The 26,804-nt window shown below is 38.9% G+C and overlaps 1 protein-coding gene across 3 annotated transcripts in view; it reads left to right on the forward strand.

Annotated features, from left to right (window-relative positions):
- SHISA9 (shisa family member 9) overlaps window positions 1-26,804 on the forward strand; it is a 197,499-nt gene that overhangs the window by 48,124 nt on the left and 122,571 nt on the right. The gene's annotated exons all lie outside the window — the stretch shown is intronic.

A 26,804-nucleotide genomic window follows, 5' to 3' on the forward strand; every position in this document is an offset into this window, starting at 1 on the left:
GATTCAGACACTGGTTCTGCAAACAAATATGAACATAAGGGTGGTTTCACATGTCAGTATTCAATGCTATAAAGTTGCTAGACTTTGCAAGCACTTGATAGATGTGAATAAGGTTTAAAAATCCCTATACTTTTAAGGAGCGATTATTTTAAATTTGTTCAATATTAGAAATAATAAGGATTTTGCTTTATTCAATAAGGCTTAAATTGATTTAAAATACATCAGAATATCTTTTATCTATGGATTCAAAAGCAAGTCCATTGAACTCAACATAGATGCATCTTTTCTTCAGGCTCTGGATCCAGCTTGATTGCCAGTCTGATAGCCAAGGCCGTGCTGTTACTGAGAGCACTCCAGAACTAACTCTACAAACAGCTACAGTTTTAAAAAGAAATAACTACAACTGCAATGAGCAGAGAACCCTCAAAACATGCATTAAAATTGTGGTTCTGAGCAGATTTGCATTGACATGCATTCTTCTCATTTGGAGAGACTTTGATCTGTCAGGATTTAGGTGTGCCATATAAAATCCAGTTTGGATCCCAAGAAACCCAGAGGTTTAAACTATCCTTAAATAAGCAAATCTGGAGTTTAAAACCCCAGCTTTTGGACTCATCTGGTGGCCTTCAACTTTTCTTTGGTCCTCTTATGTCCATGCAGGATCATGCCTAGACTTTTAGCGAGCTCATTGTTTCTTCTGATCCTGGAGTAGCTGCTACCTTCAATAGCATTGTTTGTTTTCACCAAAAACTAAGTTTGGCAGTTACAGTCTACCACAAAATCCCATTCAACTCTTCATAAAAGAGATAAGTTATACAAGCTCTGCTGGTTCTTATTCTTGGCTTTTCTGTCAGCTGGTTGTAACTGTAGGCAACTCAGAGAGGCCATGTGCCTTAAAGGCTTTCAAAACTTTTTCCTCCCCTGGGCAAGGAGATACAGTTTGTCTTAATGGTTCCAGATGGTTACTAGAGAATAGTATTGCTTAGCTGTATTGCACTGGTGATCATTCTCAGATCAGGTGAGCAGTAATTAATTGATTCCATCTGTATCTACAATTAGGCAGAGAGTGATTTATAATGACCATTCCTACAAAGCAGAAGAGGGCATACGATTAACCAGTCAGCCCGATGGGCTATAGTGGTGTTGAGAGAGTAAAAAAAATGACCGGACTTTCCATAAGAACATTAATACATAAGTTAAGCTATTGCAGTGAACTTACCATAGCTTGAAGTTTGAATACAGTACGTATATGTAAACTTGCTTCGCTTTTCAACTGTAAGAATTACTTCATGACAAAGTTTGTCCAAATACAGAGAAACTGAAAATATTACCTGAAACTACTACTGTGTAATTTTCAGTTAGAGGGTCATAATACCTCAGGTAAGTGAAGCACTTTCTATTAAGGTTTACCATTTAAAATCAAAACAGAGATCCTCTGTCAGCGACCTATTTTAGGAAACACAGAGTGCAAGATATTACAGTGCATATACTGAAGTTGTCTTTCATTACTATTTTTGGAGTACCTATTATTCTGATAGGTTATTACAATTACATATTCATGAAAGAACAGTATAACTTTTTCTGACTGCCACAGTGGTTCCAATATTTACTGTAAATAAGAATTTTCTAGAGATCAAAATTAAAAAACTGCTCAAAACTTAGTCTCATAACTGTCACTATACATGGTCAGAGTTATGATCCATATTGTGTAACATTCTGCATAATTCAGGTGATGTCAGGGACTTTGTAGGATTTGCATAAGAGTTCTATGAATGAGTATTTTTGGAAGTTTTCTCCTTGATGTTTGGAAGCCCACCAGAGAGCCAAGCACTTCCAATTCACCTGCTTAATCCATAAAGCAAGATCTCTGGACAGTTCTTTATTTCCGTAAGGCAATTTCTATAGTATTGTATTACATCTTTTTGATGCATTTCATTGTTTGTTTCCATAGAAGTGACTCATTGCATCACAAAAGAAGCATTTGAAGGACAAATGCAGAACTATTCTCGTTAGCGATGGCAGTTTTTCCTCAAATAAAAACTTGCTGGGATTGGTACTTGAGTACAGTCACTGGTCCTAGACTGATTGATGAATTTCTCCTTGTGAAGTTTGGACTTTGGTTCATCATATTTTAAATGGGTCTTTCTGAATATTCTATACATTTTGAATAAAAGTCTAACCAACTCTAAGTGGATTCACTTGATCGCAAACATGCTAAAAAGAGCCAGATGAGTCTGATACTTGAAAGCGAATTATCTATGAGAAGGCCAGCAGTCTTTCTTTTACAAAGGCAAAAATAGCTCATGTTATTATTTACCACTATTTTGCAGTCCCAGTATGAAACAGGTGACTATAGTATTTCAGTGTAGGCCTATCTATAATTAAAAGAAACTTGCAAGTAATCTATTCTGGCTATGCTGTAGTAACAGCTGTCAGATTGAGCAGCACTTTGTAAATCACCTTCTGTTTAACATGCAAGCGTTAGAGTTATTTATAACTATAACATATAAACATCACAAAGGATGTTTGGTGATTCACAGATGATAACAAAGAACATACTGTGGGACAGACATAGGAGAGAAATCAACATGTTTTCTTAGACAGAGCCATTTGGAGTTTTTCACGCTATTCCCAAGGAGTCCCTGAGGGCATCAGCATCACCACTAGATTGGACTTCTCATTTTCCCCGAAAACCCAGATCTGCTGAAGCAGGCAAGAATTTTGCCTTTGTTTTTCCAAGAGCCAAACTTCCACTGGTGGTTTTGTGTGACGGTTAATGCTGTATTAGCATAAAACAACTGAATGAAAATTTGAGTATGGTGGATTTGCAAGTGCAGTAATTCTGTGTTGCTTGTACTTATGTTTAAGTGACATATATGCTATTTTACTTAATACATTGTAGATGACAGCAAAAAAACCTGCCCAGGGGTTCCACCAGCCTGAGGGGAAGAAGGCATATTTAAACTTGTTCTGGTAAACTTGCCTAGAACTGTGCAAAGCAAATATATTTCTAATTTGGCAACTATGATCTCTTTAACATGACGATTTTCACAAAGTTAACGAAAATGTAAATAAAAATTTTAAGTCTGTCAGAATATCCTAGGAGAGGACGTCCCATGCTATTTAAGGCTTGATAAAGCCCAGCTTTTAAACAGATTGGCTTCTCCTTTCAGATTTTTGACGAGAGAATGCATCTGTTCTGAGGACCTTGACACCACCACATAGAGAGCTGACCTTGGAGTTCACTGTTAATTGTATAAGATAATTCAGGACAAATCACAGATGCTTCCTCGGCCTTTCAAAATTTGTATGCCACTGACTCCACGGTTATATGTGGCTGATTGTTGGGGAACAGGATTTACAAATATATTTACTTAATCTTAGGTTAATTTTTAACCTTTGGTTCTAGTGCTGGCCATTGTTCTTGTGGCTGGTGACCTTAAGCCTCTCTCCTGGCTATGATCTGTGCCTTGTGATTTCTCATTGATGATCATCATATGGAGCTAAAATATAAGAATTTAAAAAACACTGATAAATATAAAATTATTTTAGCTACATTCAATTGATTGCTGGAGACTTAATATCTGACAAACAAGGAAAAGCTTTCCTTTTCTTTACAGGGGTCTCTCTCCCCTTCTGCTGTTTGTGTTATTTGATTGCCTCACTCAGGTATGATTGAATCTGACAACTGTCAGAGATTAGATTTGTTTGGAAGTTTATTCTACAACTTTGGGAAAGGGATGGATTAAACAGATCTGCAGACCAAATGCGATGCAGCTTTTGGGAAAGAAAGCATTTGGACTGGTCTTGCCATACTGCAATAGTAAACATACACCTGTGTGAGGCCAACAGCCACCAGCTCAGAGCAGATGAGTAACTCAGAATCCTAAATCACCAAGTTAGTAATCTTTCTACCAGAGCTGCAATAAAAAAAGTAATATCCATATATGGTACTAGACATTTTGCTTTTTCAAATATCAAAGCTTTTCTAGTGACAACTAAACTTACCGTGCTTGGTCAGCTCATGTAGAACAATTAATAGTTATTACAGAAATAAGAAATTTTTTCTTAGTGGTCAATTTTATACAACTGATTATAGAGAAGCATAATTCTAGTCTCTGGGCTCCTAATCATACTTCAGTCTTGTAGAGTTTACATATTTCAGAATTTAAAGTAGATTAAGGTAATATAGTCAATGAAAAACCAACAGAAAGCTGATGTTTTTAAAAAATAAATATCAGTTAAAAATGAATTCTTAATAGTTGTTTCTAACCAATTGCTTATTACTATTTGCACTACTTTAAAATCAGTAGGGATATACCATTCTGTCACTTAGAAGTATTAGAAACAATTGTTAGAAGCATTCCCTAGACATTGAGTGAATTTAATTCTCTGTGGTTGACAGTGGTAGTTTTGACTGTAATTATTGGAGATGGCATTGTGGATGTTTTCAAGGGCAAAAAAATACTTTAGTCAAAATTTACAGATGGAAAAACAAACTTAGAAATAGTACCAGACCTACAATTAATTGATGGCCATTAAAATTTTCTTTATGTAATAGAAAAGCTACAGCTTCATCCAAATCTTTATTTCTTTTCAAGTTTAGATTCTTTTTTTCCTTTTTACTTTTCTAGTTTACTCATGTTTTATAGCAACTCTCAGAGAAATCATTTTACAACGAATTTGTCTTTTCAAAGCACCTCTAAAACCTCATACCATTACCTGCTATTTAATACAAGCCTAATCAGCTCATCTAGCATAAGTTTCATTGCTTGTTGAAATAGTAGCTCATAGTTGCTCTTGAGCAACATAGCTACTCCCTAAAAATTGCAAGCTCCAAAACCACCTATAAAACAAGCAAACAAGAAATCCACAGGCTTTATAAAGGCAGAAACAGTCAATCAGATCCTGACAAAACAGACCATCTGAATGTTATGTTTATTTAAATTCTTCACACTCTTTCTTTAAAATGAAGAGACAGTGTCCACATATCCTTCACAGTTCATTAATCTTACCAGGATACAGTGGCATATTAATCAAAACTAGTGAAAGGAATGCTGTCCACAGCTGACTAATATACACAAGATATCTTACTGCATTTCTTTGAGAAGCACATTTATCCAACAAAGTATCCTTAAGGATTTACTTCCAAACATAGGCATTTGCCTAAATAAAATTACAAAGGAACTTCTGCCAATAATTCCTTTTACTTAAAGTTACTTTGTTGTTGAGGAAAAAAAGCGAAACAAAACAAAAGACTTGGAAAATTCTCTGTTACACCTCTTTAAATTTCACTCAGGGGTTAACTTGTAACTTGGCAATTAAAGAAAATTAAAATAAGCATTAGGAAATAGAGCTATTTATACAGTTTGACAATTGAAGAATGTTTATTAAAATACACAACTTTGGAGCATTCTGTGGAGTCGGCAGACTAAATAAAATATAGAAGTTTGGGAAGAATAATGATAACATTCTTTGGTTCAGCTTTCACCACTTTGACTGATGGCTAGAAATCAATACCACAGCTGCCATAGAAAGTAATGCCATTGACTGTGTGTTCATTTCTTTTTCTATCTTCGGGAATTAGATTTTTGAAGTTACATGAGATCAATCTTTAGTTAAATCATTGTTTTGCTGTTTTGTGTCAAATCTAGAACATATCCATGAAGCAGCAACATAAGGAGCTTTGAAATGCTTGCTTAGAACAAATACATTTTAAACATTAAGAGGCATTAAGCAACATCTTAATAGCAATAACTTAGATCTAGACTTTAAAGAAACCATATGCATACTTTGAATTCTTACAATAGCATACTCCAGAATGTGCCTAATTTACTGCATTTATTTGGTTTAAAAACTCTCTCTTTCTTGTCTCCTCACTTCCCCATTTGAAACTTCAGTTTGCTGAAGTATGCATTTTCCTAGGAGACCTAACTATCAGTCTTGAGCAAGTTCTGACAATGGGCAATCCTCAAAGTATGAATTTCTCTATGTTAATAACACAATTAATGTGCTTATGTTAATAAAATCCAAAAACCAATACAAGAAACTCTGTAATTTTCTAGGCTTTCCAGAATTAAATAAATGTGTAAAATTCAGAATCCACTTGGATGTAAGGATTATGCTTTGGCACAGGTGTTGCATCACTAAAGTACTAAAATAAAAACAAATATAAGAATATAAGATAATAAAATACCCTACCAGAGATGAATTTTGATGGTAGCCGCTTCTCTGACTTTTTTTTTCATAAACTGCCATAGACTGAGGAAACCATTACAGCCATCCACCCAGACACTGCAGGAACTGCTCTCCCACCCTCCCATCACAATCCACCTAACAGACAGCTGGGGCCATGGCTTTAAAATAGACTCAGCCAATCTTCCTTGAATGGGAGGACTATGACATCTGTAGGCATTAATTAAATCAAAATAGCATTAGGCTTCCTCTAATTTTATTGAGATTTGAGAGATCCTGGGAGGTAGTACATTAACAGGAGAAAAAAAATCAGTATGAGTTAAAATATACTTATAAAAGTTATATGAAAACAAATCTGCAGTGTAGAAGTAAGGTAACATCCCAGACATTCCAGGCGTTTGAGCTGTTTTATCTGACCTTTGGAGTCTTTATTCAAGAACATTCTGCCACCAGCATAGACTCCATAACCCTGTTCTGTGTAATGAGAAGATTTGGAAACTGAAAATTTAGGCTTAAAACATACATATTTGACAAAATTAGAGCATATATAGATGTAATTTTTCTATTATTTTCTCAAAAGTTTAAAGAATCTGTAGTTGGTTATCTACAGGAATATGTTGTCTTTAAAATATTTCTGTATTTTTCTCTTTAAGAACAAAAACAAAAATGGAAAAACTTATTTAGTTTTAGTTCCTGTGTTGTTGGGATTAGAGTTTAACTGGTTCAAAGGATGTACATGCCAGAGAAGACTCTTTTATGGTAGAAATAACTGGACATGTTTCCATGTTCATCTAACTGCAGAACAACTCTTTCTGACAGCAGCTCTTTCTTAAAAACTGTGTCTTAAATCCAATTCCTCTCAAAGGAGAATTAGTAGAGCACTAGACTTTGGCTGTTCTAAAAAGCAGTTCATGTTTTCAAAAAGACAAGTAACAGAATCTCTTACACTTTTTGCTACTATGCTGCTTTGCCTCTAGCATAATAGTTGTATATATCTTATCCCTTGTAGATTTTTTAAGTACTAGGGAATGCTATTAAGCAAATGCAGTAAAACAATGTAAAGCAGGAATGCAAGGAATATGGAAAAGATCAACTCATGTTTTAGTCACATGAATCACCATTTTCTTATTATTGAATTGTTAATCTACAGTTTGGTGTTACTCTATAGTTTGGTAAAGAAATATATTTGTTTTACCCCCATGACATAAGAAGGGATGGGGTGAAGTAACCCATTCCTTGCCTAGCATAGGTCTGAGAAAGAACAAGGAGCACTTACAGCTCTAGCACAGCTCTGCTGCTTCTCACCTCCACGCTCAGAATGTTATTCTTCCTCCACTATTCTGTAAGATAAAGCAGATAGGAGAGTTGTCTAGGCACTAAGGAAGTACATGCTGTACCCTTCTAAGTGGATGCACAAAAGTGTCCCTGTATGAGTTGTGTCCCCTAAGCTACAGTTGAAGCAATATGGTTTCTGCATCCCCAGCTCAACACTATGCACATGGGCCCTCACCTGCGGCCTGTTACAGCCAATGGGAGTCACTGCAGTGACTGCAGTGGGCTCTGAATCCAGCTCTGGAAAGGAGTTAAGGCTTCACTTGTCAGCATAAAGAAAGGCTGAAAAACTTGATGAGCAAAACAAATGCTTTGAAACATTTCTTCATTAAATTCTTATAGAAGGTACTCTGGCTATTAAACGTCATGTGGCATAAGAAAAGAACAAGACTATTTGTCAACTTGTCAGTTGTCTGATGAGTGTTAGCCTTTCAACTACTGGGAAGTAATCAGCTGATCACCCAGCAACACAAAAAGTCAAGAAATACCAAATATTACATAAAAACCACATCACATTTAGATATGTTGAGTGAAAAAATCTATGTTTATGTGTTACTGTAAGTCTTTTGTTTTCCTATGTTGTTATATTTCTTTACTGTGTGTTTTTCTGTTTATGTGACAATGTACTTGTAAAACAGAGATTTTAGCCAACTATTACATACAGATTCACATTAATTCATGCTGAATATTTTCTAAAAAAATATGTATTTCAGCAAGATGAATTTTTCATATGGTTAGTACTGAATTCTCTCATATAACATTAGTTTTTTTGATTAATCACCTCTGCAGTTTTCTGCATTTCAGCCCTGCATTTTATTTGTAGTTACTGATTTTATCTGCTTGTAAAACTTACACTTAGGTCCCTTGTACAACTACTGTCTTAAGGTAGTAATAAAAAAATCATCTGATTCCCTTATCAGAAATGTAAAATGTTGATCTTGGTCTACTGTTGCCCACAAAAAATGGAAAAAAATGAATCACAGAATCCCAGGTTGGAGGGGACCTCAAGGACCATCTGGTCCAACCTTTCTTGGCAAAAGCATGGTCTAGGCAAGATGGCCCAGCAACCTGTCCAGCTGAATCTTAAGTGTCCAATGTTAGGGAATCCACTGCTTCCCTGGGGAGATTATTCCAGTGCCTGGTTGTTCTCATTGTGAAAAATTTTCCTCTTGTGTCCAGTTGGAATCTCCCCAGCAGTGACTTGGACCCATCACCCGTCTTTTCCACGTGACTGCTTGTAAAAATGGATTCTCCATCTTTCTTGTAGCCACCCTTTAAATACTAGAACACGGTGATAAGTTCTCCTCTAGGCCTTCTCTTCTCAAGGCTGAACAAGCCCCATTCTCTCAGCCTTTCCTCATAGGACAGGCTGCCCGGGTCCTTGATCACCTTTGTGACCCTCCTCTGGACCCTCTCCAGCCTGCCCACAGCTTTTTTGCACAGAGGGGACCAAAACTCAACACAGTGTCCCAGGTGTGGCCTGGCAAGCGCTGAGTCGAGTGGGGTAATGACTTCTTTATCTCTGCTGGTGATGCCCTCATTGATGCAGCCCAGCATCCCATTTTCTTTCTTTGCTGCTGCAGCCCACTGGTCACTCACACTGAGCTTGTTGTCCACCAGGACCCCCAGGTCCCTTTCCACAGAGCTGCTCCCCAGCTGGGTAGATCCCATCCTGAGCTGCACTGCTGGATGATGCTTTCCCAGGTGTAAGACCTCACACTTGTCTTTGTTGAGCTTCATAAGGTTCTTGTCAGCCCCCTCTTCCAGCCCAGCCAGGTCTCCCTGCAGGGTGGCTCTCCCTTCTGAAGCGTCCACTTCCTCACCCAGTTTGGTATCATGAGCAAACTTCATCAGGGTACACTCAATCCCATCATCCAGATCACTTATGAAAATATTAAACAGTGCTGGGGCCAATATCTATCCATGGGGGACCCCCTTGTGACAGGTTGCCAGTTTGAAAAGGAGCTATTTCCCCCCACCCTCTGGGTGCAGCCTGGCAGCCAGTTGCCCACTCACCACACAGACCCCTTGCCCAGACCATGATGCACCAGTTTCTCCAGGAAAAGGCTGTGAGAAACCATATTGGAAGCCTTGGAGAAATCCAGGTAGACAATGTCCACCACTGTCCACACATCAACCGAGCAGGTTACTTCATCGTAAACGGTGATCAGGTTTGTCAAGCACGATTTGCCCTTGGTGAATCTGGGCTGGCTTTTCCCAATCACATGCCTCATTTTCCTTGTGATATCTTCCAGGAGGATTTGTTCCATGACTCCCAGGGACTGAAGCAAGACTGATAGGCCTGTAATTTTCTGGACTCTCCTTTAAGCCCTTCTTGTAGATGGGGGTAACATTGGCCTTCTTCTAGTCTTCTGGAACATCCTCCAACCTCCACAACTTCTCAAAGATTATGGAGAGCAGCCTTGAAATGACATCAACCAGCTCCCTTAACACCCTCAGATGGATGTCAGGGCCCATAGATTCATAGGTGTCAAGCTCCGGTCATAGTGCACATACCGACTCTTCCTTTGCTGACGGTGGGCCTGTGTTTGCATCGACCTAAATTTTTGTTCCCAAGGCCTGGAGCCCAACAGTGCTGGTAAAGACAGAGGTGAAGAGAGTGTTGAGAACCTCTGCCTTTTCAGCATTGTTGATGACCAGTTCACCTCTCCTGTTTAACAGCAGGGCAGATACTATGTACCTGAAGAACCCTTTTTTTCACTTTTTCACATCTCTGGCCAATTTCAATTTGAGCTGAGCTTTTGCTTTTCTAACTGCATCTCTGCATGCCCTGGAAATACCCTTGTAGTTCTCAACAGGTATTCATCCACTTTTCCATCTCTGGTATGCTTCTCTTCTGGTTTTGAGCAGACTCAGAAGCTTGCACTTAAGCCAAGGGGGTCTATCGCTCTGCCTACTTCCCTTACCTTGAAAGGGGATGAACTGGTTTTGTGCTTCCAGAAGAGCATTCTTGGAAAAACTCCCAGAACTCATTAGCTCCTTTATCCTCCATGGAAGCTTCCACAGAATCTCTTCCAACTGAGCTCTGAACAAGCTGAAGTTTGCTCTTCTAAAATCTAAACCCTTTGTCTTAGTACTAACCTTCAGCTTGTTAGCAGGATCCTGAACTCCACAATATTGTGAACACTGCAGCCAAGGCTATCACTAACTGAGATATTACAAAGCAGGTTTTTTTGGTTTGTGAGTAGCAAGTCCAGCAGTGCCTCATTCCTGGTTGGAACATTTATGTATGAGGAAGCAGTCTTCTACGCATACCAGGAACTTGATGGATGACATGTGAGCTGCTGTACCGTTCTTCCAACAGATGTGTGGGTAGTTGAAGTCACCCATAAAAACCAGGTTCTGTTGACCTGAAGCTTGCCTAAGTGACCCAAATACTGTTCCATTGGCTTTATTCCTTGGGTTGGAGGTCAGTCATTTAACAGAAACAAATATTCAAGATAGAAGTGCTAGAGTATGCTGAGGATTTGATTCTTGTCAAACTCCATCTGCTAAATGAAAACCTTTTAAAGTAAAATGACTGAGGAGGTCTTCCTAACATTCAATAAGTGAAGTTTTATTGTTTCCCTTTCACAATCCAAGAAAACTGCTTCACTGATTTTAAGTTAGTCCCTTTGCTTTCAAGCATTGGACAAATCAAATACAGCCACAGTCATTCTGAAACAAACATCATTACAGAAGGCTGGAGATAATAAATGCAAAACATTAATATTTAGCAATTATGACACTGGAAACTACTTGCCAGAGGTAAAATGGTCTACCATGGACATAGGAGATTTAAACATGAGTTTAAATTACTCATAGAGGCATCCTCAGGCTCTGTTTCTGATTCTCTTTCTTGCTGTCCAAAGTTGAACACTAGAGTGCAAATAAGAGTTGGTCTCAGCTCAGCCTTATGCTACCAGATTTTTTTTATTGCATCCTTACTGGCATTCTGGCTTTTTTTTCCATTTATCTAAGCCAAAAGTTTAGCATAGGTAATTTAGAATTCTCTTAATTTGTAAATTGGAACCATAAAAATATTATTTCCACTCACAAAGAATTTACTAGATCTACTCCTCAGTGTCTTTTGGCCAAAGATTCTTTCTAGCTAGTACAAAGTATACCAACAGAAGAAGGAGCTGCTCTTCCCCATAAACAGGCTAACATATTTCAGAAAGTGAAAGATGTTAAGAAAGAGCACACAAGTCAAACATTTCAGATCTTAGTCAGTATTGATCTTCTTGGGCTTTTTTATTTGAGGTGAAAAATGTTTTAGAAAATAAATCAATGATTTAAAAAAAAAAAAATTGCTAGGATATTTATTCAGGAAGCTTTTTATCAGTGCTTGCTTTTAGGTGGTTCTCACATGGAACAGCCAAAGCAGGCAATTGCTCAAGGCAGCAAACTGGGACAGTAAAACAGCCATTGCCCTCCTGTTCACTTTTCTTCTACCAGAGCTCTGAAAAACAGACCCAAGTCTGCTAGTAACAATATGCCAAATATTTTACAAACTAATGAAGGACATCATGACAGCCCACCTTACAGTATGCCTTTGCATTCCAATGGGAGAGGATTAAGGCCATTAGAAGGAGGCAATGAGTCAGAGTTTGAAAGGAAATTTCATGCTGCAAATACTGGAGATTTCACAGAGAGGCCACTCTGCAGCATTCACTGGGCTCAGTGGGAGCCATGCACACCTCAGTTTGCACCCTGTGAAGGGGAATGTGCTAGTGAAAGACCATGAGCTGGTTCTGGCAGTGTAGTCCAAATGCGTGGAGGGAGACATGGGGGTTCATGGGAACCAGGGCTTACACGTGTGTCTCTCTCCAGAGACAGGACTTTGGGATCTGATTGAGAGCCAAGGCCAAAGGAGGAGACAGTTACAGCAGCCCAGTGCAGTTCTCAGAAGAGGGAACTGCAGCAGTGGGTGGGATGGGTGCCTGTTAAGGACATTTATTAACAGTTGGTGCTATTAAATCAGCCTTCCAGCACAGCCTTTGTAGCTCCCTGTGTGATACTGACACCATGGAGTAAGAGCAGAAGTATTTCCTCCTGATGTTTTTTTCCAGCACTAATTTCACAGAGCTGGGAAGGGGGAATGTGTCAGAAGATGGGTCCTCCTGTTACCCACTACCTTGCTGTGTGGCTTGGGATGCCATCCTTCAGGGTCTTGGGAAGGAAAGAGGAGCATGCTGGAGATGTGCAACATTTGCTTTTGCATTTTGATTTTCTTTTCCATGTAATGCCTCTGTATGTCTCATGGGAGCTCCAAGTGATTAGCCACAAACTCTGGTTGATGATCCCTTTAAAAGCAGTTTGCTGTGCTCCTGTAGAAAACCAGACTGTCCTTCAGGCAAAAGCAGCGTATACAAAATACGATGTATTTGCTAAAAATGTGCCTTTCCCTCTTTGAAGCTGCCTGTAATTACATATCTAGGGAATAGTTTGATGTTTACATTTTCAAGTATATGGCTGGTTGTATTTAGCATAATATTTTTCATCTTTTCCCTTTCTTGCTGCACGTTCTGTGGTCATAAATTATACTGTATTACAAAAAGAATGAGTATTAAGAGCAAGTCACAGCAGGCCTGAAACACGAGGCCAACAACCAGTTAGGCACTTCTAGGCGGTGGCCATCTCCCCAGAGCCTTCTGGAAGAGATGCCAGCTGGCTCTCTGTAACAGTTCCCATTTATAAGAGAGTCTGGCTATTTCCCATGATGTCTAATGCCCAAAGGGATCTGCTGACTAGTCTGACATCACTTCTTGGGGAGAAAAGTTGGCCAGCTGCCACAGCCTCTCCCCCCTGCAGCCAGACCAACTGTCTCTTGCTCAATAAAGCTGGTGTTGGGCTCTTGGGTTAAATTCTTCTCTTGGATTTAGGAGCATAAATTCTGAAAGCCTTAGTTGGTTTCAAAGGAGGTATTCCAGATTTACACCAGTTTTCTTGTGATCAGAGGCCAAAGTGAGGTCTAGAGTACATAAAATAAATCCAAGGCGTTTGGTCTAAATTTATAGAGTTTCTTTATAAAGCCTTCAAATAAGATTTGTCCTCTGGTTAAAAATACATTTCAGTTGACTTCAGCCTTGTCAGCCATTGAACATACTAAAAATCTTCTGCCACTAAGACAGCATTTATTATTTGTGTATGTGTATACATGTGAACAGTACCACAGAAATAATTTCAACTATAAATTTACAGTCTTCTTTTAAAAAAAAGAATTCTGGCTTTGTGATTTTTCTTGAATTCATTTATTGCTTTCACGAACATTCTCTAAAAATTTTAATAGAGTAAATTATATTATTTGAGTTGGTAGTTATTTTTTTTCACACAAATAGACTGTTAATGCAACTTTTTGGTTGCAGACATGAGCTCCAAATAATGGTCTTTAGGAACTATGCACTGACAGCAATGGGATTTGTGTGTTTCTGCAGGCAAATTGTCACTCTATGTTATTAATTTTTGGACAGTATTTGTTTGCACATCTTGGTCATTAGAATTACAGAAGCTTAATGATGCATATTATAGTTTAAGTCTTTGAATACTTAATGTATTCTTTAAGTATTTTCATGTATTTCCTGGAAAAATTTATTCTTTTTTATCAGATGCATTAATGAATGGTTAGTATACATGCTATTTTGTGCCACAATGGACATCAGCTGCTTGGGACAGCATTTGGAAATCCTGGACATTTTTAAAGAGTTGTGTTATTGGCATGTTAGTAGGTCTGTCTCTTACTAAGGTTTCTTAACACTACTTTGTAAGAGCATGTTTTCATTTGCAAGCACTGAGAAACTTCAGCCACATGAGTTGTATTTTCTGTGCTGTCTGCTTTAGGCTACTTATTTTTAGCTAGACAAAGTTTCAGACAGAGCAGTTCAGCCTTTAAAAAACATTTAGTCTATCTCAGCAAATAGGTGAGAGAAGGGCATAGGAAGTGGCAGTTGATGATGGAGAAAAGTGGGAACCTATGGGAAGGAAATTAATGTGGAAGACAGTTACTGGAAGAGGGAAAGGCAGCTCAGAGAAATATGATGGAGAAAGGTATTATACTGACCCGTGAGGTCTTCCTTACAGTGAATGACAGAAGTGAGTTTAAACTTGAGTCTTGAAAAGTGAGCTGACAGAGATAGAATAGAATTGGATAAGGAAGCAGAAACCGAGGAAGAAAGTTTTGGTGGGACAGGACAAGCCTTGGAAGTGATTTCCAGGGTGACTTGCTCCATTACCTTCCCATGGATCACGGTGAGGCTAACTAGCCTTTAGTTCCCTGGATCCTCCTTCTTGAAGACAGAAGTGACATTTACTTTCTTCCAGTCCATGGGAACCTCTCCTGATCACCATGATCTTTCAAAGATAATATAATAGTAGCCTTACAATGACATCAGCCGCTCACTCAGCACTCATGGGTACAGCCTGTCAGGCCCTATGGACTTGTGCACATCTGATTTGTTTAAATCCTCCCTAACCTGATCCTCTTCCACTAAAGGTGAGTCTTGCTCCAGACTTTCCCAGTGGTCTCAGGAACCTGGGATAGCCAAAGAATGGTGTTACCGGTAAAGACTGAGACAAAGAAGGTTATTGAGTACAGCAGGCTTTTCCATGTCCTTTGTCACCAGGGCCCCAGCCCTATTCAGCAGTGGGCCCATGTTTTCTCTTGTTTTCCTTCCATGCTGATATACTTGTAGAAGCCTTTCTGGTTGCCATTCATGTCGCTCATCAGATTCAACTCTAGGTGGGCTTTGGCTTTCCTAACCCCACCCCTGCAAGTGTGGACAGTGTCTCTGCTCTCCTCCTGGGTCACCTGTTTCTGCTTCCACATCTTGCATGCACTTCCTTTATGGCTGAGTGTAGTCAGTCATCCATGAAGGCTTCCTGCTGCCTTTGCTTGATTTCCTGATCACAGAAATGGACCACTCTTGAACTCAGAGGTGGTAGTTTTTGAAAATGAGGCAGGGGAGTTGCTGGAAAAGAAAACATGTCCCAGATAGTAAATGGTGCCTCAAAAAATCACATTATAGCTCTGTGTCTGTCAAAGGTTTCCTATACTCCACTCATTAAGCAAGGCACTTAAACCAAATTTTTCATAACCATTAATTTCTTATTTTCTGGGTGTCTGTCCTGAGCTTAGGTACTGATTGATGGAATTGCTGAGCACTATTTATTGCAACTGAGATGAATAATGATTTGTAATTTAAATATACAGAGCTTTATTGTTCTAAACACCATGTTCAGAGCATCTCAACAGCACACCTCCAAGTTAGAGGATACTTTTGACCTTCATCTCTTTGTGACTCAATTAAATGCCAGCCCTTATCTTGCAAGAGTTTGTGAAGTAAAATTAATTAGTCATTGTGAAGCCCTCAGAGACAGTAGTGATAAATGAGACAGAAAAGTCTATGCAGGAACTATTTCTCTTCCGAGACGGTTTGAACAGTGAGAAACAAATAAGACTGCTGCCACACACAGCATAAAAAGTGTATCAGAAGGTGCTGAACAGCTTTTTGTGAGAACTGTTTACCCTTGGCACTTAAAAGTGCAAGGGTCCTATGGAAAAAGTGCTGAGAGATTATGAAATGCATATGCATGAAAAATGCAAGTACAGCTGCACGGACAATCTTAAATTTTGGCTTTTCCCATTTTTAAATTACTATTTTGCAACCTTTAAAGTGTTTTAACGTGGTTATGACAGTTTATTTGATACATCAGCAGAATAGATGGTGACATCAGAAGCTTTTGTTGTCACAGCCTTTCAATTTTTCTTTAGTTTGTGACTCATATTTTTATTGATATGCTTTCATTATTAACACTAGAGGATTTTTCACTAATGAAACTACAAGAGTGTCTCTGGTAGTATAAGAAACAGTCTCATTAGAAATAGCATGGTTCTTAGACATAATACTAAACCATAAGGTAATGGAAAACATCTATATTGCAAGGAAAAATACAAATTTTCATTAACATAATGGAACACATTTTCTATAGAATTATGGTACCATACCCACTGCAGCTTTGTCCCATATTTTGTGACATTTCTTTATTTTCACAGGTTCAAAGCTTGGATATAAGCCTAAACTAGAAAATTAAAACATGAACTCTCTCCCCTGTTATCTTTCAACAAATCAGATTCTCTAGTGACAAATTTTTAAGTTCCAACTACATGAAGTTTTATTCTTTTTAAAAGATGGGACATACACTTCTGATCTAGAACTTGCCATCCAGACAGCAAAGTGAAAAACTTTTCTCCTATTCACTTCAAGGAGATTTAGAATTAATGAACTTCAAAACTGAGAATACAAGGCATTTGATAAAAATATTGCTGTGGTTAAAACCCAGTTGAAACCATGGAGTCAGCATGGTTTTACAGCAAGCTCTGAAACAAATGGGATGAGTCAGTGCCCACATGCTGCTGGACCTTCGGTAATTCTTAAGTCCATCTAAACATCTATCTGTCTCTGACACTACCATGAGGTTGTTCGAGAACCTAACTTCTCTGCTAGCTATAAATCTGCTTCTAATTAATCTGTTTTCAATTTAAAAACAACTGGTTTTGTGCTGTCCCTTCTTCCTCTGTGATATTTACTTTGCAGATGCATTTTCCAATAGTAATTATATCTCCTCTCAGCCTTCTTTTGTTGAGCTAAATGAGCTAAACTGTTAAACTGCCTCTCCCAGAATAGACTTCTTGTGCCTGTTCTTTTGGGAATGCCCTCTCCACATTTCTGGTGTTTCGAATTCAACTTTTTGATATGGCTGTCCAGAACAGTAGTGTAGAGAAAATCTTTCAAATAATTTCCATAACAACACTGGTATTTCCCCTTTTCCAGCTGCAAAACACTTCACCTGTACTTACAAACACCATACTACCTAGTAAAAGGCATGTTTTCCACAGCCGTGGCATGTGAAGGTTTACAGGTATCCTAAATCTAACATGCCTGCATCTTTTTCATCTGCTATTCCAGCACAGAAGACTGTGATAGTACCTTGAACCACAACTGTTGGGAACAAAACCGATATGCAGTGAAACTCTGAACCAGACCTAAATTCTTCTCACCAGAGTCAAAACAGCTTGTTCTTTATTGCAAAAAGAGCAGAAAAGAGCATATAAACAGATAACCTACAGGAATATTCTATAATATTTTAAATTCATCTGAAAATTTATGATTACTGCCTAGTAATGCTAAGAGCAAAATTGTAGAAATGAGCTTACAGAAAGCCAGTCACATTTCTGCCAAATGCATTTGAGGGTTAGGGAATGGTGGAGATGGGAGCAGGATTCACATTCTATTGCTTCTATTTAATTTTGGGATATCAGGAACACATGTAGCACAGCTCCTCAGGCAGCCTGGAAATACTCCAGCTCCACGCTACATCAGTCCCCCATGAACATTGCCACCTGCCCCTCTGCCAGCAACCCTGGGTAGAAACTTGTGTGAATTACTTCTTGTGCCTGGAAGAGGCTGCATGACTAACTGCATCCTTTCTGTGTGACCTTGCAATCACCGCCATAGGAAGTTTATACTTTTCTTTTATGTCATTTATACACAGAAAACTGTTACTTTGAATTGGGACAACTGTCAATTTTCACATAATTAAAGAGGGCTCAATGTAGCAGAAAAAATGAATGTGTCTGCACTTGTGCTTGCTCCCCTCTGCCTCCTCCCAAGAAACAAATACCTAATTTGACCAGATTCTTTACAAGGGAGAAAGTGGTACTTGGAGGCAGCTGGAATCTGAACCTTCAAGTTTTAATATGACAGTATAAAAAATAATTTTTCATTAAAGACAATAAGCATCTGGTTGATCTGTCAGGTACTTCACAGTCTGAGATACTGTTGAAAATGTAATCAGCCATGGAGGTTTCAAGACAAAGCCTGTATATATGGCATGCTCCAGCTGATGACAGAAATAAATCTTTTACATACAATGTCAAAGGCATAATTCTTCAGCCTACACAGACACAATGGAAAGCAGGATAATCCTAGGTGATATTTTTAAGTCTGTACCACTATTCAGGATTATGCAATCATTCATTTGACTTAAGAAAATGAGAGGTACAGAGATGAGAAGACCAAAGAAAGGGATGAGGTCTTCACAGCTGCTGATTCTATCAAAGGTGCTTAAATATTGTCTGAAAAGGCCATATAAGTAAGAGAACTAGAGAACAGTGAATTTAGTGAACCGTGAAAAATATGACTGTTTCTTTTAAGTTTTTAAGGTCTCTTTTAACAGTTGTGTGAAACAATTTTCCTCTGTGGGGCTTTTTACATTTTTAAATGAATGATTACAATTATTTTTATTCTTGATAAAAACTACATCTCTTGTGAGCAATAAGGGCACAATTCTGTCTTTGGGAAAGAATTATAAATGCTCACACATTCCTTCTATGAAAAAAAAAAAATCACCTTTGCGAAACATTTTGCCGCTGTCAACAGGTTTTAGTGTATTTTTTTGTCAGTGATGATTTTGCAGGTTAAAGGCAGAAGTACTTTTTGGTTTGGTCAGTCATGTTGTTGTTAGGAAGTGATGAGCAGCTGTGCTGGCGGACCTGGACTGGGTACTGCCATGGTGATACCAAGATGGCCATTTTATCTATTGGGGTTGCTCCCATGGCACCCCAGAAAAACACGCTGCTTGCCTCGCTCCCACTGGTGCAGAAGCAGGTTTTGGTTGTGTGATACGGTTTGGTTTATCGTCTTGCTCCAGCTCTCACAGTCAAGTGCAGGGCTGTCCAACGGATACCCCATACTGCACCAATCCTATGGTTTGTATACCTAATATCCTTTTTTAATTTCCCGCCTTTTTACCACCCACTTCCTCTGCCCCAGTCTCTTCCACAACACCCACATAACTACTTTTTTTCCCAGTTGTTCCCAGTTTTGCTACATCCATCCCAGATTTGCCATTTCTGATACCATTACCTAGGTAATCTTGGCCTTTTGTGGTCTTACTGATGCAGATACCTCGGTGCCTTGCAAGATGTTACTCCCCCAAAGGTCTCCATTACACCTCCCCAATTATCTGTGAAGTTGGGCCTTATGTTCCATTTCTCACAAAACTCCCCCTTAACCACCTGTGAAACCCAGCCATCCTGCACGGTGCTGTCTGTAACTTTAGTCATTTTCTCACACTCTTATCAATCATGTTCAGCACTTTCTCATGTAATGTCCAGTAATTTTCCACATCCTGTTCCCTTACCAAACCTCAGACCAGGACTTAGTCAGTGGCCTAGTTATTTGCTCTGTTGTTGACTCCCTAGAATAGGTTTTCCATATTTCATTTTCTCATCCTTCACTCAATCCAGATAGATTGTCTTCAGTTTCCTTATCTTTCAAATCCCACTGCATCGTTTACCTATGAGCTTCTTCATTACTTTTCTTTCTCCCCGCTCAGCTGATCCACTTGTTCCCTGGATTAGGGATGCTACAGGATGAATTCTTCTTTCTCTTCACCTTCTCCTATCAGCCTGTTAAAATCTGAAGATAGTTAATGGCCTGAAAGAAATGTAGTTAACCACAGAAAGACTTCAGCAAAGAGGGGAGTCTTACAGTCAGGCAGAAGCAAATGGAAGTGCTTATCTTGAAAACAGTGGTGTAGCACTAGTTCTTCCTAGTACTCATTCTTAACGAACTCCCACCATTTGCCGGTACAGAATTACAGACTCTGATGCAGGAGGATAACTGTATGCTTTCACATACGTATTACAAGGAAGAGATAGTAAGTATTGGTTTAGAATTAAAAAAAAATTAGGTGTCCTTAACCTGAAGCAGATTGAAAATCCCTTTTTTTTTTTTTTTCTTCTTCATAAAGTTCTAAATTCATGGCTCTTTAAAGGATTTCAAGTTAGGAACCCCAAAACTGACACATCCAAAACAACCAGAAACTCTAAAGATTTTGTTAATAACAGTGAAATATTACAGACATATTCTTACGTTCTCCCATCACAGTGTGATACTGAGACAGATACAGCACTCTGCATTACAGCTTTTTATCACTTCATGTTTACTGTCTACTCAAAGCTAGATCCAACCAGCGCTGTAAGTCTCTGCCATGCTGAGTTGAACATAGCACTCCAGCAGCAAGAAGAGGATCTGCAGAGTAGGAGGAGGCAACAAAATGCGATGGGGCTACTTGGGTAATTAAAGCGAGCAGGGAAACTGAAGTGATAATATAGGCATCAGGATAACTCTAGTGAATTTGAGATTTTTACACAGTGTTGGGATGAGGCTTGTCATTTTCCCCTTTTCAGTGCTGCCCCTCAAATTTATACAGTATGGCAAAGATTTGAGAAATTAATTATTCAGATTTCATTAATGTCTTTTGGCTATAAGCACACGTTTTGAAATAAAAAAATTGTAACTTCTGGATGGTCTGTAATGCTGTAGCTTTTGATGATTCAGAATTTTCAGTTGGTTTCATACAACTGAAATCTCAACTGTACCTCCAATGTTTCATATGCAACCATATATTTAATTTCTCCACCCCACCTTTCCTGTTTTTCAACAACCAGGGCATTTTTTTCCATTATGTATGGATTTACCAGTGCAGCACGTATTCTTTTTTGTCATGTCGAAGTGGAGAAGCCATGAGATGGTTCTGCCTCTGCATCCTACTTTGTCATTAACTATCCAGAGCTACAATAACATCCCCTTTTTAACTGCAGTGTTAAATTTCATCATATTCTGAACAAAGCCACATTAAAAATCCCACACTAAATGCAAAGTAATTCTGTTCTCTCTTAAATTTGCCTGGAATTTCACTACCATGAACTTTTGGTAAATTCAAATCTCATTACTATCCCCTATTTACATTGGGCTGACAGATAAAAATGGAATTGAAATAAGAATAAAATAAATTTTATCATCTTATCTTCACATACACTAGCCCAAATCTGCCTTTCGGTTCTCCCAGCCTGTACAAGTGAAGATGGCTAGTATAGTAAGAGAAATCTCCTGAATAGGATGGCTTCAACATGAACAAATCCAGAGGCACCGAAGGCTTTAAAACTTCATGACAGCATGATGTTCTCAGACACCTTTCATGGGGGCAACCAGGGTATGGTAATGGAGATGGTTGTAGCTTTGCCTAAAGCAATCCTGTTTCTTCTCTGAAGTCAGCTAAAAGCTAGATAAGGAAACTCAAAAAAAAAAAGGTTCATTGGTAGGCAGGAGAATTGACATTAGCATTGAGTTCGGGGCCTTGGATGAAACAAACTGCCACCAGAGGTTATAAAGGACTGGAAGCTTTGATGTAGCTGGAGCAGGACTCCTTTGTTTTGTATTTGTAAAAAGCTCCCCTGTGGAGTTTTTGTTTGGGTTGTTAAAATCTGTTTAACGCAAAGAGCTGACAATAAGCACTTGGGAGCAAACTGTCTCTTTGAAAGTCTTTTTGCTGTTGAACTGCATTGGCCAGCCCTGCCAATTTATAGCTCTGTTAGCTCTCACTGCTCCAAAGGCTGCTTAAGCAAACAATTAAGCTTTGCTGATCACTCTGAGCACCAGACTGGCAAAATAGGCAGTTTCTCTATAGCCTGGAAGACACCCAGAACAAAAACATTTTTTCACTTACTGTTCCCCACACCATTTTATTAGGCAACTCAACGTTTCTGGGTTTAGTAGTCAAGGGCAACCTATGCATAGCAAGGACTTAATTTCTGATGTATCAGAGCCCTGGACTAAGAGCAAAGTGAGTATTAAAGGTGGGTGTCATTTTCCACTTAATGTTCTTTGAGTAAGGCCTTCTCTGTTGAATGCCTAACACAGTCAGTTTTAATCACTGATCAAGGTCATTACATGTTACCCCCCACACCAACTGATTTGACAAGTATTAATCATTATTTCCAAAATAAACTAATGTGGTCCTTGCCTTATGCTCACTGCACTGGCTGCCTCTTTCTTTTGCCAGGACCTAAATGATGGGCACAAATGACTGGCTCACCACTGGCTGCATCTTGTGCATTTAATCCTGAAGCCAGAGAAAGGTTTAAATGCAGCACAGCAGCCAGAGAATGTTTATCTGATATTTATCATATCAGCTGTCAGATTGGGCACCTCCAGCATGTGATTCAACCTTCAAGCTCATGCCTGTGCCATCCCATTCCTACCTAAGCAGCCTCATGGAATAAGAATTGAGATATCTGTACAAGCAGAAAGAATTTTACTCCAAGGTGTATGTCACAGAGTGTATTATCAAAATTTACTAGATTGAAATAATTCATAGATCAGGAATCTGTTGTGCTAGGTACAACATAACAATACAGAATTAAAAGAAGGCCTGGAAAGTTTAATGTTTGTTCTGTTCTGAAAAGTCTTCTGGGGAACTGGTGAAATCTTTGCCTCTGTAAAAACAAAACAATTGAAAGGTAAGCCCTATGATAGCACCTGATTTTATATGGGAAAACATAAAGAAAGGAAGCCAAACTTCAACAAGTTTTTCACCCAGTTCTAAACTTAATATTTAATAAATTCCATCTCTGCTAGATTTTAGACTCTCTTTTTCTTTCAGCCTGAGATACCTAGAATAGTATCATTCCAGCCAGGTCTTACTGATGAGCGGAATCACAACTTTACAACCAGTAAGGTTATAAAGTAGGTATGTTTATTCAGCGCTGGGTACACAGGGGATAACTCCTCCACAAGCGTGCACACTTGGAGCAAAAAGCAGCTCCTTTTTATTACGTAGAATGTTACATATGTATCAAAATTCCAGGAATAGGGAGGGAATATTACAATTAGTTCCAAGAAATCCTTAACGTATCCTCCACCCCAAGACCCTGGTGCCAGATTCCCCAACTACAACTTTGGTGCCAGCCCTCCCCTAGCAACTCCCATGTTATCAGATAAATGGCATGTCTTAACAAACAAAGGGCATGTCCCAGCAAACAATCGGCATGTCTTATCAAACAATCTTATCAAACAAACGCCATGTCTCAACCCCTAGGTGCGATGTTTCCTGAGGGTGGGGGGGCCATCTGGTTGATGTTTCCTTAGAACATTATGGCCTCTCCTCCACACTCTTCCCTACTCCAATGTACTCAGGTTGTCCTGGCCAGAACGTTGATGGGCACAGTATAAAGAACGAGCATCTCCTGCTTGCTTTGGTACCAGTAACACTTTTTTCCCCTAAAAACAGTAACAGAAAGAAGCAATTGAGAATGAACTTTCTATGCTGTAATTCTCTGTGTAAATGAGCAAAAGGGCCCTTTGCATTTGTCTCTGTGCTCAAGTTCCCGTACAGATTTTTAAGCATAGCTAACTGCTTTTACTCTCCTGACAGTTAACCTATTCCCAGTGCAGAAGACACTGGATGGAAAGTCACTACATAGCAGCTGTTTGAGAAAAACAAAGAAGGAATTTTGCTTAATACAATTATTTTATACTGCTTTTATCTACCGAGAATGGCAGCACTTTTTAGAACATTTGGAGAAGGCAGGAGGTGTTTTGTGGGAAGTAGTAATGAAAAATTCATGAAGGATTAAAAATAGTTGGATTTTTTGGGTTTAATTCAGATTCTCTTTATATTTCTCTTGGTTTCCTTCCCTATTTATATTGAATATAAACAAAGAACTTGTCCTAAAAAAGTTAGATGAATGGGAATGAACTAGAGTGAAATAAGAAATAAATCCAGTAATTTCTAAAGTAGGTGGTTAAACTCTAGACCCTATATCTGTACCTAAGTGTCAAAGTGGTATGGTTTGTTTAGATATTCAGATCATCCACAGATTTATCCAGAGTTGCAAGGAATCTTTAAGTGATGAATTCCCTGAGAATCTGTCCATTTTCATTTTTCGCCTGAGAAATGATGGTCTGAGACACTGTGGTTGCATTTAGCTTTATTGGAGCTTTTCACTGAGCCTGCACTCCTCTCACAATGTTTGAATAAAGTGTTCCTATAACACAGGGCTGTGGAGACTATAGGGAGAGGGATAGAGAAAATGCAAGAACAGAGATAACTGATGTTATTCTGAATCATGTTATCTGGAACATCTCTTCAGCTGTAGCCCATGAGATGGTACCAAGAGGAGTACTTAAAGTGCAGTTCTCTAGTGCGGGCACCCTAATGCACCCTTTTACAATTATTCCTCTCAATTTACCCAGGCATTCCCAAGTCTTCAATGAAGTAGCAAGAGAACAGAGAAAACTCTGCCACTCCTTAAAGGCATGTAAAGCCCCTACAAGATGACTGCCAGTCCATTTTGAGCCAGGTTTACATGATGCCAGAGTTTAGGGTGACAGGAAGATATTTGAGGTGTAATTTCCAAACTGGGATCTATTTCTATGACTATACCTGGGGCTTCTGCATCATACTCAGTGTGGTTAGGTGTTGAACTAAGCAAATGTGCTATCTTTTTTCTAACTATCTTCTATTAAAATCAAGTTGTATTTGGTCACAGTGACCCAAACAAAAACTAGGTATTTGGTAGTTTCATATTTCTATTCACTTCAATTACTATTTCTCTGGTAACATGTTCAAGGATCTTTAGAGATAGCTACGAAAAACAAACCCTGACTTAGGATACTCTTTCAACCTCTAAATTTCAGAAAGGTTTCAGGGTTAATATTATTTTTGCTTGTTTCTTTTTCTCACTGTAAATACGATGAGCAGAAAGATGTTGCCATGGTGAGATTTTATAATGTACTTAAAAACACTTGTTACAGTTATATACCACAGATACTGTAGAGATACGTGAAAAATCACCCCAATGAAGTAGATAGTGAACTGTTTCAGATGTTTGCAATACTTATTTAAGGTATAGATGACACAAATATTTTAGCAGCCACTATATTACTTGGAGACCTACACATTTACAGACAGAAAGGGGGAAAATGGTGGACCAAAATCAATACACCTTACATCTAAAGTATCATCACTATCTGAAATTCAGCCTTGTAGTAAACTGAATTAGAGATTGCAAATGAAAAATAACACAGAGCTCTTGCAATCCAAGTTATCCATTGCTACACTGTGTGCTTGAGGACATTTTTGTGTAGACCCATGTGACGTGCAATGGTTTTGCTTTGAGCACTGTTTTGCCACTGCAAAAGGCAGAGTTTTCACGAATTACTGAGGTATAGCATCATAAATCCTTTGCTAAGGAAAACAGTAGCCTGGAGCCAGTGCAGCACTTCAGCTAAGTCTGTGCTGCTCTGAAAATACTGGGCTCTGTTGCAGTTACAGTGTTACCATGCTCTGCCTTCTGTCCATTTGACTTTCTTACTGACATCTGGAAGCATACCTGTGGGCAGTGGGCCCAGGCACTGCTGGTGGCTTCCTTGTTCCCTTGCCATGCTCAAGCACATGAGTACCCAGCAAGTTCTAATTTTCCTTGAGTCTGAACTTGAAGGCTCACTGTCTGCGTAACTTTTAAGTCTGAGAAAATTGTGGGCCTCAGCTTAAACAGATAACACCGGCTTGTGCCCTGGAATTTCTCCAAGAACTTTACAGCACTTAAATCCCTGTCACACCTGTAGCATGTCCATACTGCTGGTATGTCTGGGATAGAGCTGAACAGCTCCCACTAGAGAGGATAATCATTAATTAACACCTTTTTTGAACAAATTTTTTAAGCAGACACAGTAAGGCTTTCTTACTAGCCCCAGAAGGAAATATAACCCATCCTGAGCTTATTGCTAGATGAAATAAAATGTCGTACCATTTTGAGTCCAGTTGGGAAAGGGGAAACAAAGCTCAAAATAGTATTTTCAGATCTGGATACAGTTACAACCTGAAGAGGGCTGTGCAATTGCTTTCTTGTTATTTGCGTGCTAGTGTGTGCCAAGCAGTGCTACTGGAAAGAATTAATTCCCTGAATTTCCAAAGAAGTCTCTTCTGACGTTAATAGACTCAGTTGTGCGTCTGTGTGAGCTGAGGTAACAGCAGAAGGCAGTGCTTCTTGCACAGGCTACCTTAACCTTGGATAGTATTTTGCATAGGCTAGAGAGAAAGGAGTCACATTGATTCCCTGCCTTTTACCAGCACCAACTCCTGGCTCCACATTGTCACAGTGAGGCAGCCAGCTCAAAAAAAAAAAGTACCAAAGCAAAAACCCTGAACTAACCCACAGCCTTTCGCTGCCAGAATCAGGGCCTTCAAAAGCTCCACCAGAATTATGGTGGTTTATACAGAATTTATGTGGATGATATATGGTGGCCCCTGTATTAAACTAGAATAGTTTGTATATATACACACACAGACATAGAATAATAGAATCATAGAATGGTTTGAGTTGGAAGGGACCTTAAAGATCATCTAGTCCTACCCTCCCTGCTATGGGC

The sequence above is a fragment of the Tyto alba genome, unplaced genomic scaffold (genome assembly GCF_018691265.1).
Source record: "Tyto alba isolate M040663 unplaced genomic scaffold, T.alba_DEE_v4.0 Super-Scaffold_28, whole genome shotgun sequence".
Classification (NCBI taxonomy): Eukaryota; Metazoa; Chordata; class Aves; order Strigiformes; family Tytonidae; genus Tyto; species Tyto alba.